Source organism: Malaclemys terrapin, chromosome 3 (assembly GCF_027887155.1).
Source record: "Malaclemys terrapin pileata isolate rMalTer1 chromosome 3, rMalTer1.hap1, whole genome shotgun sequence".
Classification (NCBI taxonomy): Eukaryota; Metazoa; Chordata; order Testudines; family Emydidae; genus Malaclemys; species Malaclemys terrapin.
Genome location: NC_071507.1, coordinates 10,404,478 through 10,417,927, shown reverse-complemented (window position 1 = coordinate 10,417,927; position 13,450 = coordinate 10,404,478).

Below are 13,450 nucleotides of genomic sequence, written 5' to 3'. Positions count from 1 at the left end.
TATTATTCACATAACTGAGGTTGTACTATATTCACAAAGGTCAAGTACCAAGCTAAAAGTGTAGGAAAATCCTTTGAACAAAATTTTGTACTTTCTTAGTAGCCATCCGCAATAGTCCCGGTATCTTATTGGTACGCTTAAATCTACCACTCTCCGTGCTGCAGTAAATCTGGCTAAAACCCAAGAGAACAATAGTGAAATTTTGACCATATGCAACCAATTTTGTTTTAGTTGTAAAATATCCTGTGTGGAGAACATTTTGCATCCTATTTGCGAGGACTTTCCAAACTTGAAAATTTTGGTAGTGGCTAATTTACCTTAGAGATGAGATGAGTAAGTGGGGACATGAGAAAGTTATAACCCTAACAACTGGTATAGGGAAGGTAGGTTGGGCTCTGCCCTGCACTACTCATAGTACATTAACAAGGGGCCATCCACTGACATTGACAGGGAGTCAATATTTATTTAAAACCAATTAAAAGAAATACTTTTTCAGGCTGTGTATAATTAGTCTGTGGCACTCATTGCCACATCTGAGGCCAGGCACTTACCAAAATTCGAAAAATGGCCAGACATTTATCTGAACAACAAGACTATCCAGCATTGTGACAGTAAACATATTTTTTTTAATTAATGAATTCTGGAATGGATAGAAACTCTCATGTTTCAGGGCATCCCAATCTTTGTAGGGATCAGGAGGCAACTTTTCCTACAGACCGGTTTTCCCATAACTGCCTACTGCAGGGTTTGTTACCCCTTCCTCTGAAGCAGCTGGTGCTGGCCAGTATTGAAGACAGGCTATGGGCTAGATGGGTCACTGCTCTGATCCAAGAAGACAGTTCCTATGCTCCTAACTCAGATTTCCCAGTTTCTGAATAATCACTTTTTAAACATGTCCCTGATTTAAAAAAAAAAAATCTTCAAAGGCAAATTTAGGAGGATTCCTTTGTCCCCGTGCTGTTGTTTATTAGAGACCAGCAGAGAGTGGACAGACCTACGAGCATATATTGACTTTTAGGCCTTTCCTCTCCCCTTCCTGCAAGAATGCATAGGGATGGTCCCAGGGAAATGTTGCTGAAGGCTTCACGGCAAGGCAGGCCGTGGCACGTTAGGTGCATTTGCCAAGAATGACTGTGTATATAGGAGGTGGGAGCCTGGAAAGTCACATCCCTGTCAAATCCAAACAAGCAGAGCCATAAATGCTGGGAAACCTGGGAGTAGCAAACAACACAGACAGGTGGCTTCCATAGACATCACTATTGGGGCATTCTTCTGTGTGCATCTCATGTTTATCTAATTGGATGTTCTTACCCTGCTTGTCCAGTTTTCTTGTGGCATGGACGTGACATCGGGGTGGGGCCTTCGAGCCACTCACCTTCAGGGCATGGGATATTGTAAGTGTCCTGCTTAGTTTGCATTCCTACTGAAAAGTTTTGGCAGCATGGGATATTATTAGAAACTGTAAACATGAACCGCACTCATTTTCCCAGCACTTGCTTATCCACTGTGCTATTATGCAGGTACCTGCTTCACAGCTTGTTAACTAACCGTACGTATTTAGCCGCAAGCCACTTCCATTAGTTTTCTGTATGTATTTTCTTTTATGTGCAAGCTAAGCACTATTTGCACACACTGGCATATGTGTGTGTATAGATATTTTTATATGATGAGGTAGGCAAAGCTTCCTAAGGCCTTCAAATGTCCAATTCCCATTTAAATTAATGCACTACTTACAAATGAACAGGAGTACTTGTGGCACCTTAGAGACTAACACATTTATTTGAGCATAAGCTTTCGTGGGCTACAGCCCACTTCATCAGATGCATAGAATGGAACATATAGTAAGAATATATATATACATACAAAGGTGGAAGTTGCCCTACCAACTCTAAGAGGCTAATTAATTAAGATGAGGTATTATCAGCAGGAGAAAAAAAAACTTTTGTAGTGATAATCAAGATGGCCCATTTCAGACAGTGGACAAGAGGTGTGAGGATACTTAATATGGGGAAATAGATTCAGTTAGTGTCATGACTCAGCCATTCCCAGTCTCTATTCAAGCCTAAGTTAATGGAATCTAGTTTGCATATTAATTCAAGTTCAGCAGTTTCTCGTTGGAGTCTGTTTTTGATGCGTCTCCGTTGCAAAATGAGTGCCATTCATATCTTTGTACCTCTTTACTAGACTTGGTCAGAAAATTCTTTTCTTCTTGCAAAGCAAACTTCAATTTTTGTAGTAAAAAAAAATTTTTTTTTAAATGTTGGTGTTTTGTTGAAAAATCCCAGGACACCAAAACCAAACAAATCTTTTGTTTGTCCATCATTGCTAAAAAAAAACAAATGTTTCCGTTTTGAAATGTTTTCTGTTTTGTATTTAAACCCTGACTTTTTTTTAATGAAAAGGGATTTTTTTTTTTTGCAGGACTTTCTATTTTGTCAAAAAGCCACTTTCTGTCCATTTATTTGGACAGAAAATTTCCAATAGGCTCTACTCATCCCATCGGCTGTATTATGGAGTTGCTGTGTAATTTAAAAACAAATCAGTTTTTGAAAGTATGAGAGATTTTTTATACTTCACCCTGTAAATCAGATTCCTCTGCAGGAGACCAGCAGTCCAGGGGTGAAATCATAGCCACATTCAAATCAATGGGACTTTTGCCATAGACTTTAATAGGCCAGGAATTCATCCCAGAACTTTCTCCTTCTTGTACTGGAGTTTGTATTGTATTATTTCCATGACATTAAGAACATAAGAACGGCCGTACTGGGTCAGACCAAAGGTCCATCCAGCCCAGTATCTTGTCTACTGACAGTGGCCAATGCCAGGTGCCCCAGAGGGAATGAACCTAACAGGTAATGATCAAGGGATCTCTCTCCTGCCATCCACCTCCACCCTCTGACAAACAGAGGCTAGGGACACCATTCCTTACCCATCCTGGCTAATAGCCATTAATGGACTTAATCTCCATGAATTTATCCAGTTCTCTTTTAAACGCTGTTATAGTCCTAGCCTACATTCCGCAAAATGTATCTATTTCCCAAGGTTTGTCTTGAGGGGAAAGATTGTGCTTAGCAGGGTTTTGCAGTACATAGCCAAGGATTGTCTATTTTTATGATTTATTATTTGGACTACAGTAAAGCCTGGAAGCTCTAACCCAGATCAGGTCCCAGTTACATACTGTATACACACATAATAAGACATAATCCCTGCCCTGATGAGTTTACAGGCCCAGATCCTCAAAGATAAAGTCCATTGATTTCAACGGGAGCTAGGCACCTAAATATGTTGCAGGATCTGGGCCACAGTCTAATTTGCTGGTATTGTGTTACTTATACATTTTTAATGTGATAATTGTTCTTCATGTTTGTGCAAGTAGTCAGAGCACATCTGATAAATCTAATTAAATAATGACTATTAGCAATCTTTACAAACGCTTTATATTTAATAACCTCACAGTTTTAAGGTCAGATATCTTGAGAGAGAAGTGAATACTCTATGACACTGTAAATATAGGGATTTCTTCTTCCTGGTCTATCCCTAATGGATCACTAGGTATTGGTCATTAAATCCAGCATGGATGCAGTACTGAATATTGTCTGTGCTGCACCACAGACTGATGTAATTTTTTTTTTTTGCGGGGGGGGGAATCCCACATTTGGGAGAATGAGAGATGTATTGTTTACTATACTACTATAATTCCAGAATTGTGAAGTTATCTTTAGAGGTGGTCAAAGTTTCTCTTAAAACATATTTCTGGCAGAAAATTACTTTTTGACTGTGATGCTGGCAGACCAGGTCAGATCAGGGCCACAGACCAATTCACTTGTTTATTAGTATAGATCAAAATGAGTGTAAATGTGAGAGTGTATTCAAGGGTTTAAACTTCATGAAAATTAGTGGAATGTTACTTGTATTGTTTTCACTTATCTGCTCCTGTTTTAACGTAATAGCAAACTTTTACATTGTGTATACCCCTGTACCTAAATAACCCATCAAAGAAATCTTGTGAAATGCTAATGAAGGACTTAAGGACTTTAACAGAAAATGCTAACGTCAAAGCAAGTGGCCATTATGATGGTCAGAGATCAAAAGACTAAGCGCATGCCTTACTCATTGTCATAAAAGGGAAAGCCTACGTGGGTAGCGACACTGTCAGCTTTTCTTCTGTCAAAAGAAGATATAAGAATGAATTCAAAGAAAGAGCTTTCATCTTTGAACTGTTTGGACTCTTACAGGGAAGTGTACCAGATGCAAAGCAGAGATCCCCACAGACAATCTGGGTACCATAAAAGACTTTTGAGAAACTGGCAGTTTATTACTTCACATCCATCATTTAGCGTTACAAATTGTAATTTAGCTGTACATATATTTTACCCGCTTTAACCACTCAATAACTCTCATTCTTTTTTCTTAGTTAATAAATCTTTAGTTTACTATAGAATTGGCTGCCAGCATTGTCTTTGGTGTAAGATCTGGCGTACCATTTGATCTTGGGTAAATGACTGGACTTTGGGGACTGGGAGAAACTTGATGTGGTGTGATTTTTGGTTTGTGACCTTTTATCACAAAGTCCAGTTTGTCTGGGTGGCAAGATAGACTGAAGAGGCTAAGGGGACTGTCTGTGACTCCATGGTAAGACTGGTACAGTAATCAAGGAGTTCACAGTTGTTATTGGCTTGGTGAAATCACACCAGTTTGGGGTGTCTGCCCTGTATTCTAACAGTCTAACAGCTGTGAGCCACTCCAGCTAGTGTGACATTGACTACAATTTTTGCAAAAATATCTGTTTAGTCAAAAACTTGCCTTTTTAAAAAACTGAAAATTGTTGTTGTTTTTTTTCCAGTTTTGGATAATGAATATGACAGGGGCTTTCTCAGGGGAGGGGTTTTTTTTAACAAAAACCTGAAAAACTTTGACACCAATGGAAAATATTTCATTTCATCACAATTTTTCACAGAAAAAGTCATTTCGCAAATAACTCACATTCTCTTCTCTCCAGATACAGAGATTCTAATTCTAGTGAGCATGTTCTGGAAATCACTACTGGTCACTTCTGCCTGTGTGGGAAAAGGTGAATGAAACAGCAAGTCACTATGCCACAGAGGTGGAGGTGCCAGAACAAAATATAGGCATTCTCTGAGACAATAGAAATTGAGGCAATAATGTTAGCGTAACCACGTAAGCCTACATTTTCAGAAGTGACTAGTGATTTTGGATGACCAGCTTGACACCTTAAAGGGACCTGAGTTTTACAGGGCAGGTTCTCAGCACTTTCTAAAAATCAAGCCTATTCTGGGTTTCTCATGCTAAGAACCCAAAACAGGAAGCACTCAACATTACTAGTTACTCTGGAAAAAACTGATGATACTGGCCTCTGCACAGTATCTAATGCTATTGGACCTGAAGAAATTCCCAGACTTGAAAAATTCCATTTACTCTCATTAAGTTCTCCCAGTAGGCTCACAAGCTTAGCAATATTTCTTTAAAGCAAAGTGATTTGTTTAATTAAATATAAAAATACTGACTTTGACTATAACATTAGCACCACCTATTGGCCATCCGTATCCATTGCTACAAGAGGCATACTCAGTAAAGAATGGTTACCAGTAATCTAGTGTAACTTGGTCTCCAATTATTAGAAGCTGCCTACATTACAGCTCGTATTACTTTAGCAAATTACTTCTGCCAGAAATTCCTGTATTTACTATTTTCCTCACTTTTCACTTTGCACAAGTTGAAATGAATATAAATGTTTGTATTACTATACAACATTTCCTTGTCAATTCTGTTTACCATGTTGTATTTATACCTTTCATGTAAAAAGCACTATATTAAAATAGTGTTAAGATTACAAAGTCTAGCATTCAAGAGTTAGAAGATGGCAGAATTAAGGTTGTTCAGACAACAGCCTCGTTCACAGATTCATAGACTGTAGTTCAACCTCCCGTATAATACAGGCCATGGAATTTCACATAATGATTCCTTGTACAAATTGATATATTATTTTTTCCTGCCTGATTCCATGCACAAGATGGATGGTGTTCAGGGAATGAAACAGCTCTTCAATATTTCTTTTTTATACTCCTCATTCAATGTGCGCGTCTACATTTTATTGACCACATACCATCTGAAAGCTCCACTGACTACAGAATTATCAGTTCCTTCATGGGTTTTTCTATGGGGCTCATCATTGTTGAATCTGACAGATTTTTTTAAAGAGGCAGATAGGCACCTAAGCCCAGTTCCTCGAAGGTATTTAGACACCCACCTCTCATCCATTTCAATGGGACTTAGGCCCCTAAGGAGCTTTGAGGATCTGGGCCCTCGTGGTTCATATTTGGTACTACCTCACTGCAAGAATAGCTCCACTGAATTCAATTGGAACTCACATGGATTACAGAACTAATAATAGTCAGCATCTCACCTGTAGTTTGAAAATAAGTCTGTACCTTTTGACATTCGAGAGAACAGCATCCCTATCTGCCTTCAGGACTGTCTGCTTCCATCTGCAGGGCTGTCGATCCAAAACCTTCCATTACAGTAGTTTCTGAGCACCCTCAAGACTTCAGATCCTGCTGTTTATTGCTCTGATGCAGAGTAATCTTAAGAGCCCTCTGGCAAATGCTGCTTTCTTTGTAAACACAAAGTAATTTTGCCAAGAGACGACCCGAAAGGATATTGTATGTGTCTTCTAGGTTCCATGGCTGGCTACAATCCTATTTCCTTTCTTCACTATAATTTTAGATCTAAGTACTTCAGGGTTTTTCTTTGTTTTGCTTCCCATATTTAATTCCTGACTCATATGCCACAGTACTTTATTGAGCTGATTCCTTCTCTCCCCCCCCCCCCCCCCCATTAATGCTCTGTTCAAGGAACTACTGAATTATTTTATACTTTTGCACAGAGTTTGCTTTGTTACGTATTAAACAAAGTGATTAAACAAACTCAGGCCCACTCCACGAGACTGAAGTGGTGCATGGGATTTATTGTGCCCTTCAAAAGGATGTGAGATAATTCGGAAATTGTGTCATAATGATTGGCGGTTGCCATTCTGGATGGAAAGGTCATGGTTTGGAGGCATTTCAAATAAGTTCTTCAGGTTCAGCTTTATTTACCAACTGGTCCATTTAAAAGAAGGTGTGATGGGATGGACTAGCCTCTGAGCCCCCTGCTGAAGACCTCGTGACCTTGTCACACCCTGCCCCAGAAAAGGGCAGAGGAGAGAGTCCTCCAAGCAGTCTAGAGCAGCTGTGTGGGAAGCAGCCAATCAGAGACGCTGCAAGGAGCAGCCAATCGGGGCCCAGCAGGCTAGTATAAGAAGAGCTGCAGGGCCAGAGTAAGATCAGTTCCTTGTTGCTGCTGGAGGAGTGTGGCTGGCTGGCTGGCTGGCTGAGGGAGTGAAAGAACCATGGAGAGAGCAGTGCTGTGGGGAATGCCAAGTTCTGGGCTGGCTTGTGGGACTCAACCAGGACAAGGACTCGAGGTAAGGGTGCAGAATGAACTGGGGCTGTGGGGAAATGGCCTAGGAATTGTAGCAGTGATGCAGTTTATTTAAAGGGACATGGTGGATGGCTGCTATCTCTAAGGTCCCTGGGCTGGGACTTGGAGTAGAGGGCAGGCCTGGGTCCCCCCCACCAGCCACTGGGAAAGTGACCTGGACATTGATACCCCCCAGAACAGGAACTGAATGCCTTTAGTGGCCCATGTGAAGAGTTGGAGCCAGAAAAGGCCCAGAAAGGTGAAGAGTCCCTAGGGAGAGAGCCCTGGGGGAGGTGGCCACACACCAGGGCCAAGACTGATTGAAGAGCAGGGACAATTTGAGGGATCCCAGAAGGGGCTGAGAGACAGTTCAGACCAGGGTACTGTGATAGGCCCTGCAGGACTGATTGCGGAGTGAGACCAAAGATAGGGCTGCAGATAGAGGGGAAACTTACAGAGGGTGCTGAGATAGGACCCTGTTGGATGTATATCCTGGAAAGGGGGGTGGGTATTTTTATCTCCCATACAGACTATGTGACTTGGCTGGAGGGCTGAGTCACCAAAGAGCCACCACTGAGAGACAGCAGGCACATGCACTGCGACAGGGGGTGCTCATGAGAGCCTGGTGAGTGCACCCCATTACAGAAGGTTGCTAGAACAACCTAGAGCTGAGTCAGGTGATCTGAGCAGTACTATGGGGAGGGGGAGAAGGAAGAACCCTGAGCATTACTAGTATGATTAAGTATAGGAGAAGTGACTTGAGCTATTAAAACAAGCCTGCGACTCAAATTGTTCAGGCTGTAGCAGTGGGCTTGGGATTCTTGCTCTAACAACTGCCAGGAGAGATCAGTGAGGAAACGAGTCTCTGATCTGAGCTAAGCAAAACTGTGTTTTCACTTTCCAAAATGTCACAAAAATTAAATCAACACCTGCCCACTGTTAGTAGAAGGTGAACTGAGATTGTTTCCTATTGTCGATGCAGAAAATGAGAAATTTTGATGCTGGGACTGTTATTGTTAATCTTAATATTTAGCTGTCATGCAGTTTAGTCTATAAAGTCTAGGGTTGTTGTACTACACCAAAAAGAAGCCCCTGATAAAGTCTTCCTGCTGTGGTTTGATTAAGGCTTCGCTGTACTAGGAGAGGTGCCCTTCATGTGTTTGATTCTATTAATCAAATTACAAAAAGTGCTATTTTCCAAAGTGAGTAATAGACCATGGAAATCAAAAGGAATCCTTCCAAGGACTTCAATGGGCTTTGGATCAGTTGTTAGAGGCCAACAATTTCAGCCCAGCCCTAACTTGACCTCCTTTATTGCACCCACAATTCTGCAGACACAATGTTGTAGCCTGCCATTATTTGCAACTATAGAGAAAAAAAGGGGCTTGACAATCTGATTTTGTTGGCCAAATTCACCCTCTCACAACTCAATGGCATTACAAGAGGGAGGAGTTTTGCCCACTGTATGTTGATTACTTTAATTGCTTGTTGTCCAACCAACTTGTCTGTCCTGGTTTTAACTTTTTTGTTCAGGGATTCCCTTCTCAAAAGTATGTTGCAAAACTTACATTTTTTTCACTACCCTTTGTAGAGGCTGAGTCTGGATAGGATCTTGGAGATATATTTCTATTCAGTCTGATTTTTATTGTCTCTGTGAAACACACCCAATGAAGAGGTGCAAAGTTTGAAGGTACATCTACACTTGGAGCTAGGGGTGTGATTTCACAGCTGGCATAGACACCCTCATGTGAGCTCCCATTGAGCTAGTGGGCTAAAAATAGAATCCTAGAAATTTAGGGCTGGAAGGCATCTTGAGAAATAATGACGTCCAGGTCCCTGTACTGAGGCAAGATAAAATACAACTAGACCTTCCCTGACGGGTGTTTGTCCAACCTGTTCTTAACAATGTCCAACAATGGGATTCTACAACCTCCCTTGGAGCCAATTCCAGATCTTAACTATCCTTGTATTAGAAAGATTGTCCCCATATCTAACCTAGATCTCTCTTGCTGCAGATTAACCCCATTATTTCTTGTCCTACCTTCAGTGGACATGGAAAACAATTGATTATCGTCCTTTTTAAAACAGCCCTTAACATATTGGAAGAATATCCAGTCCCTGCTCAGGCTTTTCTCAAGACTAAATATGCCTGGGTTTTTAACCTTTCTTCATAGGTCAGGTTTTCTTAACCTTTTATCATGTATGTTGCTTTCTCTGGACTCTCTCCAATTTGTCCACATCTTTCCTAAAATCTGGCCCAGCACTGGACAGTACTCCAGCTGAGGCCTTATCAGTAGAGTGGGACAATTACTACTCATGTCTGTTAATAAATCTCAGAATATTAGTCTTTTTTGCAGACTATACCCCCATACACTCCTCTATACCAATAGTCCTATCATGAGACTGATCCCATCAAAACAGTAGTGTAGCCATGGTAGCACGAGCAGTGGTGACATGGGCTAGTTGCCCTGAGTATGTATCCACTCAAGTTGCCCAGCAACCAGCTAGGGCTCCTGTCTCATGAGGGAAAATGTGCTGTCTTAAGTAGAGATGGGTAAATAATTGATTTTTCAGTTTGGCCACTAAACTGAAAAATAAAAAAAATATCATTTTGGGTCAAAGGAAGTTTCGTTTTCAGGCTCTTTGTTTAGTTAAAGCCAGCTACATTTCTAAATGTTTCAAAATGAAACATTTTAACACTTCTGGATTTTATTCCCATTTTTTTCAGGTGGCTCTGTTAGCTGACATTGATCTAAATTTGCAAACAATGTTAGGTAACATAATGCTTCCTACCTCAATTCTACAGTCACTCATCTTAACACCTACTACACTATTTGCATTACACCGGCATGAAAGATAATTGGGAAATGCATTTTTGACCAGGGTAGGTCTAAATTTTTCATTGAAAAACATGTTGATGAAAAATGGCCTGTTCCTAAATGAAAATTTCCCTGGACCCTTTCATTTCTTTCAAAATGTTCTGGCTTTTGGATGCAAAAACAAAGAGGAGTCTTTATTTTTATTTTTTTTTCTGGATTTTCCAGTTGAGTTTTTTGTCCCCACCTTCTTTATTTCCTCCACTGGAAGAGGGAAAGTGGGAGGAAAGGGAGAAGGATGGAAAAATAAGGAGAAAACTAAAGTTTTTTTTTTTTTTTCATTGAAAATGTATTGCACAAACATTTAAAACAATTATATTGAAACTCTGCATAAAATACTTACCACTTTTTGACCCATTCTAGACCAGACTATTTCATGGAATTTGTTAATTTTGTAGTCAGAACACATTCAAACATTTGCACTCCTACCAAAGTATCCTGATTTGAGTTTTGACCTTTAGCAGGTCTGTAATCTGGAGTGTGGATTAAGTGAATGGGTTATTGACCTTCTAGTTCTGTGGCAGTAACAAAAGATGGTGCTAGTACTGTATGGCCTCTTGTTCTTTGGGATCTCAGACTAAGGCTAGGTCTACACTAGGGAGGGGGGTTGACCTAAGATACGCAACTTCAGCTACGAGAATAACATAGCTGAAGTCGGCGTATCTTAGGTCGATTTACCTGGCCGTGAGGACTGCGGCGAGTTGACCACTGCCGCTCCCCCATTGATTCCGCTTCCGCCTCTCGCCACAGTGGAGTTTCGGAGTCGACGGCAGAGCGATCAGGGATCGATTATTATTGCGTCTACAGTAGACATGATAAATCGATCACTACCCGCCGATCTGGCGGGTAGTGTAGATGTACCCTAAGATTCACGAAGAAGATCCGTGTTACTCACTAGTTACTCACTACCATTGCTGCTTGACACCATAGTGACTCAGCTGCAGCAGCTCTCTTCATGAAGAGAACATCGATCTACAGGTTAAACAATAGAAAGTATTCGTCTGTCTTTGCCACAGAAGGGTGGATATTAGTGTTCTCCAGATCTGTGCTGCAATGCAACCCAGTAAAACACAACATATTTATCTCCTTGGAGAGAGCCAAGATTTTCTAACCCACTTCCCACTATTCCTCAGAGGCAGCTTTCTCCTGTGCCTAATTTAATACTCATGCGCCCAGTTAATTGGAAATAAGGAAAGGGATAAAACTCAGAATGACTTAATGCAGTTTGATGCAGTATTTAGTCTGCATATCTAATGTAGGGCAACAAGATGAGAATAGAAACACATGATAGTCACACACCCCTGCCTCTGTTAATACTTTTTTGTATATAAAACTATGGCTGCAGGGTCAAGCCTTCAACTGTTAGGGAAAAAATAGTATGTGACCATGTAATTAAAGGCTGTATCCTAATGTATATGCACAATGGTGTGCAGTGGGGCAAATTAAGGCTCTACTGGTGCACCCTTAATTCTAGCATTTCTAACTTTTGAGTGCTTGGCCTTGTAACCATAACATTCTTTTAATGTAGTTTTTAGTGCATAATTTGTTCTTTAAACTTAAAAATTGAAGAAAAATAATCGGGAATGGGGTCCTTAGATCCACAACCCACTCCACTAGCACTTGATCTAATAAAATAACTGGTAGCAAAGTACTGTAAAAGCTGTGTTATCCAGCACTTTACCAACTGGAAAGCTCTCTAAACCAACATTTCTGATTTTCAATGAAAAAGTCGCATTTGTAGTCTAGTTGGCGTAGGGTCAGCAGGCTCCCTACCTGGCTCCACGGGGCTCCCTGGAAGCAGCGACATGTCCCTGCCACTCCTAGGCAGAGGAACGGCCAGAGGCACTCCGTGCACTGCCCCCATCCCGAGCGCTGGCTCCACAACTCCCATTGTCCATGAACCACAGCCAATGGGAGCTGCAGGGGCAGTGCCTGTGGGCAGAGGTAGTGAACAGAGCTGCCTAGCCCTGCCTCCGGCTAGGAGCAGCAGGGACATATTGCCACTTGCAGGGAGCTGCCCAAGGTGAGTGCTGCCCGGATGCAGCACCCCACACCTCCTTCCACTTCCAACCCCCTGCACTAAGCCCCTCCCGCACCCAAACTCACTTCCGCTTAGTTAACTGGAATTTTTGACTTACCAGCAGCCCCCCATTTTCCCAACATGCCGGATAACAAAGCTTTTACTGTAGAAGGCTGTTGAGACTTGGTTCAATTCTAGGCGCTGTAGCGGTTACAGACCGTTCTGCTTCCATCTTCCACTCCACTTCTGACCCTGTCCCCTTCCCTAGAGCTATCCTGTAAACCCCTTGCTCAGGGGGATAAATTTACTCATGGAAGTGCTAAACAACCAGATATTGGAAGGTATTTAGGCACTGAAATACCTTTCAAAATCTTGCTCAAGTCTTTGATGAATTAGGGCCCAATGCTTAAGAGTAATTTTAACTGATATAACGTTGCCTATAGTAGACATAATAGTGGATACTCCATGTTGCCAGCTTAAAGCATTCAATAATCATGAATCTGGGCCCCAAGAATCAAGGGATTGATATCAAATCCTTGAGGTCATTAATAAAAAACATTTGTGCTGGGCATTATGATAACAAATCTCACTAGAAAAATCCCAAACCTTCTCAGTCTTGGCAAAGGGAGGAACTGATTCTCCAACATTTCAATGTAGAAATGTACAACTATCGTCTCTTTATCTGTTGGGGAAACTAAACAGATTCTGTAGAACAAGTTCTTGCCATTTCCATGGTTGTAAGGTTTTACACTCATGCTGCCAGGGCCTATAATGAAACAAAATAGTTATCTAGTCTATTAGAAAAACATGTTCAAAACTCACTGAATGCATTGGTCAATTAATGCACTCACAGGTTATTCAACCAGACCTATAAACTAGGATAATAGGAAAAAATACTGGTAGACTAATTCATGGGGGGAAATGCAGCAAAATCCAGCAACTCTATTATTCAAGTGGCTCAGATAACACTTTTCACCCATCATGTGTGATATACATTTCCCATCCATTTCTGGGATAAAGTACATTTACATTGATACACGAGATCATTGATACCAAGTTCTCTCCCAAAAAATCA